Source organism: Melozone crissalis, unplaced genomic scaffold (genome assembly GCF_028551555.1).
Source record: "Melozone crissalis strain CALT ecotype California unplaced genomic scaffold, PUWL_Pcris_2 ptg000044l_1, whole genome shotgun sequence".
Lineage (NCBI taxonomy): Eukaryota > Metazoa > Chordata > Aves > Passeriformes > Passerellidae > Melozone > Melozone crissalis.
Window position 1 is genome coordinate 1,469 of NW_026535822.1, and position 6,961 is coordinate 8,429.

Genomic DNA, 6,961 nt, shown 5'->3' on the forward strand with positions numbered 1-6,961 from the left:
ATGCACCTAATCCCTTTAAGTCCCACCAACCTCTTTAAGCCCCACCCACATCTTTAAGCCACACCCATTCATTTTGGCCCCACCCACCCCTTTAAGCCCTGACTATTCCTTTAAGCCCCACCCACCATTTAAGCCCCACCCTGTCCCGTTAAGCCCACCCACCCATTTAAGCCCCAACCACCCCTTTAAGCCCCACCTATTCTCATTAAACCACACCCATCCCTTTAAGCCCCACCCACCTTTTAAAGCCCCCACCCACCTCTTTAGGACCCACCCATTCCTTTAAGCCCGACCCACTCCCCTAAGCTCCACCCATTCTTTTAAGCCTCACCCACTCCTTAATGCCACACCTATTCCCTTTAAGCCACACCTACCTATTTAAGCCCCACCCATGCTTTTGGCCCCACCCACCCATCCCTTTAAGCCTTACCCACCCTTTAAGCTCCACCCACTTATGCCACACCCACCCCTTTTAAGCCCACTCAATCCATTTAAGCTCCAATCACAATTTAAGTCCCACCCACATATTTAAGCCCCACCCACCATTAAATCCAGCTAATCCCTTTGAGCCCCACCCACCCTTTTAAGCCCCAACGACCCTTTTAAGCCCCACCCACCTCTTTAAGCCCCACCAACCTTTTGAGCCCCCCTCACATATTAAAGCCCTACCCACCCTCTTAGGCCACACCCACACTTTAAGCCCCACCCATCCCTTTAAGCCACACCCACCCCTTTAAGACCCTCCCATTCTTTTGACCACTTCCTCCCCTTTAAGCCCCACCCACTCCTTCAGGCCCCACCCACCTTGTGCTCTGATTGGCCAGGACCTCCAGCGCCCAAAGCACCGCCTCTGGGCTGTGGCCAATCAGTACAGCCTGTAGGGGGCGTCACGTGTCAGAGCAGAGGGCGTGGCCTGAGCAGAGCCACGCCCCCTCCCCCAGCCAGCCACGCCCACCTCAGCTTGTTCTGACCAATCTGGAGCCTCCTGAGCCTTCCCGGGATGATTGGCAGCTCTGAGGTTCATTAATTAATTGATTAATTGAGGGGTTAATTGGGGGTTAAGGAGGAAGGGGTGTGGCTTACCTGTGTGGGTGTGGCCTCTGGAGCTCCGCCTCCCTGGCCTTGCACAGGGCCTTGATTGACACCTGCAGAGGGGGAGGGGTTGGGGGAATTTGGGGATTTTTGGTGGGTCCTGGGCTGATTTTGGGGGAATTTTGGGGGGTCCTGAGCTGATTTTGGGGTCCCTGAATGGTCTCCAGGCCCTGCCCACCATGTCAGGCCCCGGCCACTCACCAGCACTTCGGGCTCCGCCCCTGCGGCCAAGATGGCCGACAGCTCCTCCCGGGATTGGCCCGGCCTGAGGGGACCCAAAAGTCTTTTAAAATATCCAAAATCTCCTCAAAATGCCCCAAAATCCCCCAAATTTACCCATAATCCACTAAGGAACTCCAAAAATCCCATCAAGAAACCCAAAGTCTTCTCAAAATCAACCAAAACCTCTCAAAATTTCTTCAAAATCCCCCCAGATCCCCTTAGGAACACAAAGTCCCCCCAAAATCCCTCAAGTCCCCCCAAAATCTCCCCAAATGCCAAAAAAATCCCCTCAGAAACCCCAAATCCACTCAGGAACCCCAAAAATCCCCCCAGAAAGCCAAAATTGCCTCACAATCCCACAAAATCACCTCAGAGACCCAAAAATCTGATCAAAATTTCCTCATAATCCTCCAAAATCTGAAAATTCCCACCAGGGAGCCCAAAATCCCCTCAGGAACCACAAAATTCTTCAAAAATCCCCTCACGGACCCCAAAACCTCATCAAAACCCTTCAAATTTTCACAAAGTCCCAGTAGGAACACAAAATCCCCCTCAAAACCCTTCAAACTGTCTCAAAATTCCCTCAGGAACCCAAAATCCTCAAAAAACGCTTCAGGGACCCCAAATTCTCCTCAAAATGCCCCAAAATCTCCTCACAATCCCCAAGAGACACAAAAAAATCTCTTGAAAACCCTTCAAAATCCTCCCAAGTCCCAGAGAATCCTCCAAAATCCCCTCAAAAATCACCCAAAATCCCCTGAAGGTCCCCAAAATTCAGTCAGGGACCAAAAAATCTAAAAATCCCCTAAGTTCCCCCATTGCCCATATAAGGAAACACTGCAAGGCCCCGCCCCTTCCACCCTGCCCCTTCAGGCCCCGCCCCTTTTGCCTTTTATGGATTGCCCTCAGCGCCCCCTCGTGGCCGTCCCGCAGCCCAGCCGGGCCCGGCTCCGCCCCTCGCTGAAGCTCCGCCGCCAGCAGCCGAAGCTCCGCCCCTCGCTGAAGCTCCGCCCACCGCCGGCTCTGCGCCTCCTCCAGCGAGGCGTCTGGGGGGGAAAGGGGGACCCCAAAGGTTTGGGGTGAGAACCTCCAAATTTGGGGTCTGGAGGGTCTGGGACCCCGAAACTGAGGGAAGGGACCCCGAAATTGGGGTGAGGATCCCAAATTTGGGGTTTGGGGGGATCCTGGGGCCCAAAATACTGGGGAAGGGGACCCCAAATTTGGGGTTTGGGGGGGTCACGAGACGCCAAAATTGGGGGAGGAACTCAAAATTTGGGGGTGAGAATCTCAAAATAGGGGTTTTGGGGGCTCAGGGATCCTAAAAATGGGGATGGGGACCCCAAAATTGAGGTTTGGGGGGTTAAGGGACCCCAAATTTGGGGTTTAGGGGGGGTCTGGAACCCTAAAAATGGGGAAGGGACCGCAAAATTTGGGGGTAGGGACCACAAAATTGGAGTCCAGGGGGGGTCTGAGACCCTAAAATTGGGGAAGGGGACCCCAAAATTGGGATTTAGGGGGATCAGGGACCCCAAAATTGAGGAAGGGGACCCCAAAATTGGGGACTAGGAGAACATGGAACCCCAAAATTCGGGTTTGAGTTCATCAGGGATCCCAGAATTGGGGTTTGGCCTCAATCAGAGACCCTAAAAATGGGGAAGGGACCCCAAAATTTGTGTTTTGGGGGTTCAGAGACCCCAGATTTGGGGTTTTGGTGGTCCTGGGAGCTCAAAAAGGGGGAACGGGTCCCCAAATTTAGGGCTTGGAGAAAAATTGGGGTTTGGGGGTTTCTGAGACTCCAAAATTGGGGATGGGTCTCGAAAACTGGGGTTTAGGGGGGGTCAGGAACCCCAAAACCGGGATTATGGGAGTTCTGGGACACTGCAAATCAGGTGGACCCAAAAATTTGGGGGTAGAGACCCCAAAATACAGTAAGGAGCCAAAAATTGGGGTTGGGGGGGGGGTCCAGGGACTCCAAAATTGGGAAAGGGGACCCCAAAATTTAGGGTGAAGATGCCAAACTGGGGCTTTAGTGGCTCAGGGACCCCAAAATTGGGGTCCAGGAGGACATGGGACCACAAAGTTGAGGGTTTTTTTGGGGGTGCTGGGACCCTAAAATTGGGGAAAGGGACCCCAAATTGGGGTTCAGAGGTTCTGGGACCATAAAAATTGGGGGAATCCCAAAATTTAGGGGTGGGGACCCCAAATTTGGTGTCTGGGGTGTTCAGGGACCCCAAAATTGGGGTTAGGGGCAGGTCAGGGACTGCAAAATTGGGGTTTTGAGTGGGCAAGGAATCCCAAATTTGTGGTGAGGACCCCAAAATTGGGACTTAGAGGCATCATGAGACCCCAAAAATGGCGCGGACCCCAAAATTTGGGGTTGGGGAGCCCCTGAAATTGAGGTTTTGAGGGTAGGAACATTTGTGCGGGGCCCGCATTTCCGGCCGGACTCACCGAGGCGCTGCGCCGTTTCCTGTGCATCCGCAATGGCGTCCCCCAGGTCCCGCACCTCCTTCCGGAGCCGCTCCACGGCCGCGCGCAGCGCCCCCTGCTGGCCCGGCCGAGCCGGAGCGGCCTGCGCCAAAACGGGCCCAAAAGGGACAGAATTCAGCCAAAATTCAGCCAAATGTACCTGGGAGTGTGCCCAGGGTTCTCACGATACCCAAAACTCTCAAAATATTGAGAAAATCCCACTAAAAACCCCAAAATTCCACAAAAACGAGGGTTAAAAGTGGCCCAAATCTGCCCGAATTCAGCTCAAAATTCACCCCAATATCCCTGAGATTGTGCCCAGCGTCCTCACGATACCCAAAACTCCCAAAAAACCGAGAAAAATCCCACAAAAAATTCCCCAAAATCCCACAAAAATGAGGCTCAACATTGACCCCAAAATTCCCTGAAAAAAATCCTCAAAAACTCTCCAAAATTCCCCCCAAAAATCCCCACAAATTTTATAAGAACGAGGCTCAAAAAAATTCCCAAAATTCCCCCCAAAACCCCAAGATTTTATAAAAACGAGGCTCAAAATGGACCCAAATCCACCCAAACTCAGCCCAAAATTCACCCAAAATTGACCCCAATATCCCTGAGATTGGGCCCAGGGTTCTCATGACACCCAAAACTCCCAAACAAATGGGAAAACTCCACAAAAGAACCCAAAAATTCCACAAAAATTAGGGTAAAATGGCCTCAAATCCTCCAAAAAATCCCAAAAATTGCCCCCCAAAAAAATCCTTAAAATTCCCCCCAAAAATTCCACCAAAATTCCCCCCAAAAAATCCACAAAATTCCCTCAAAAACTCCCCAAAACCCCAAAATTCCACAAAAATGAGGCTCAAAATTGACCCTAAATCCTCCCAAATTCACCCCAAAATTCCCTTAAGTAGCCCTGAGATTGTCAAAAAATCCCAAAATCTTTTTCAAAATTCCCAAAACCCCTGAAAATTTCCAAATATCCAAAAATCCCCAAACATTCAAAAAAAAATTCCCCAAAAAATTCCCTAAAAAATCCACAAAACTCCCCAAAAAATCCCAAAAAGAATCCCAAAAAATCACCCAAAATTCTCCCCAAAAATTCCCAATACCCCCCAAAATCCCACAAAAATGAGGCTCAAAATGGACCCCAAATCCGCCTGAATTCCCCCCAAAATTCACCCAGATATCCCTGAGATTGTCAAAAAATCCCAACAACTCCCCAAAGTCTTTTCCAAAATTTCACAAAAACCCTGAAAAATCCCCAAAATCCCGCAAAAAATCCTCAAAATTCCCCCAAAAATTCTCCCCCAAAATCACTTTTAAATGCCCCAAACCCCCCACATCCCTCCCAAAATTCCCACAAAACCCAAAAAAATTCTCCAAAAATTTTGCATTTCGCCCACAAAAAAAATCCCATTTCAAGCTGCAAAACTCCCCTGGACCCCCCAAAATTCCCTCAAATCCCCTCCAAAAAAATCCCCCAAAATCCAAAAAATCCCTTAAAATTCCTGAAAATTCCCCAAAAATCTCAAAATTTCCCCAAAATGTCCCCAAATCTGAGGGAACCTCCCTCAAATTTTGGGTTCCCCACCCCAAATCTGACCCCAGTTCCCACTCAGGTTTTGGGGTTCACTCACCTCCAGCTCCTGCAGGTGCCCATACCTGAACCCCGACTTAAGGAACAATTTGGGGATTCCCCAAAAATCTCCCCTTCAATTTAAGGTTGAACCCCCAAATTTGGGCACCCCCACCCCAAATTTTGGGGTTTCCAGAATTTTCTATCCCAGGAACCCCCAAATTTTTGAGGACCCCCCAAAATTTCGGATATAAGCGCAGATTTCCTCGGATCTTCTTCGCGTTCCTGTGAGGACACCCCAAAAATTCTGTGAGGGGAGAACCGGGAAAAAGAGCGGGAAAAATGGCGCGGGGCATGATGGGAGCTGTAGTTCAGAGGGGTGGGGCCTGCAATGATGCTCTATGAGCGGCGCGGGGCGTGATGGGAGCTGTAGGCCGGCTATAATGAAACTCAATGGGGCGTGGAGCATGATGGGAGTTGTAGGCTTGGCTATAATGGAACTCAGTAGGGCGCGGGGGATGATGGGAGCTGTAGGCTTGGCTATAATGGAACTCAGTGGGGCGCGGGGGATGATGGGAGCTGTAGGCTTGGCTATAATGGAACTCACTAGGGTGCGGGGATGATGGGAGCTGTAGTCCCGAAAAGCACCTCCCCCTCTTTCCCCTTAAATTTTGGGGTCCCCTTTCAATTTTTGGGGTTTTTCACCCTCCCTAATGTTGGGGTCCCCCCTCACCGCTGGTTCCGGACGTGGCGGATGACGTAATCCCAAATGGGGGCTGTGGGGCCGGAGCAGAGCCTGCAGGGGAGGGAATTGGGGCACTCCAACACTTGGGGGTGACCATAAAATTCACCCAGGAGCCCAAAATTCACCCAGGAACCCGAAAATCACCCCCAGGAACCCCCAAATCCACTCAGGATGCCCTAAAAGGGACCCCAAAAGGACTCCTCAGGACCCCTCCAAAGGGACCCCAAAATCCCCACAGGACCCCCCAAAACCTCCCAGGACCCTTCAAAAGGATCCCAAAATCCCCTCAGGACCCCCCAAAACCTCCCAAGGACCCTTCAAGGGGATCCCAAATTCTCCAAGACCTCCTAAAGGACCCCAAAAGCATCCCCAGGACCCCCCAAAACTTCTCAGGACCCTCCCAAGAGACCGCAAAACCAACTCAGTACCCCCCAAACCCACCCAGGACCCTCTAAAGGGACCCCAAAATCCCCTCAGGACTCTCCAGGACCCCAAAATCCCCCCAGGACCCCTCAAAAGGACCCCAAAACTCACACAGGACCACCCAAAAGGACCCCAAAATCCCCCCAGCACCCCTAAACCCCCTCAGGACCCTCCAAGAGGGCCCAAAATTCACTCAGGACCCCTAAAACCCCCTCAGGACCCTCCAAGGCGACCCCAAAACGCCCCAGGATGTTTCATAGGGACCACAAAATCCCTTCAGGACCCCCAAAATTCCTCCAGGACCCTCCAAGGGGACCCCCAAACCCTTCCAGGACCTTCTAAAGGAACCCCAAAACCTCCCCAGTACTCTCCAAAGGGACCCCAAAACCTCCCAGTACTCTCCAGAGGGAGCCCAAAATCCCCCCAGGACC

The 6,961-nt window shown here is 51.6% G+C and overlaps 1 long non-coding RNA gene across 1 annotated transcript; it reads right to left on the minus strand.

Annotated features, from left to right (window-relative positions):
- Nucleotides 1-797: 797 nt before the first annotated feature.
- LOC128942824 (uncharacterized) lies at nt 798-1,359 on the minus strand. Its single transcript, XR_008483644.1, has 3 exons — nt 1,294-1,359; nt 1,084-1,145; nt 798-875 (listed from the first exon to the last, which is right to left on the minus strand). It is a non-coding gene; the product is annotated as an uncharacterized LOC128942824 (long non-coding RNA).
- Nucleotides 1,360-6,961: the final 5,602 nt, after the last annotated feature.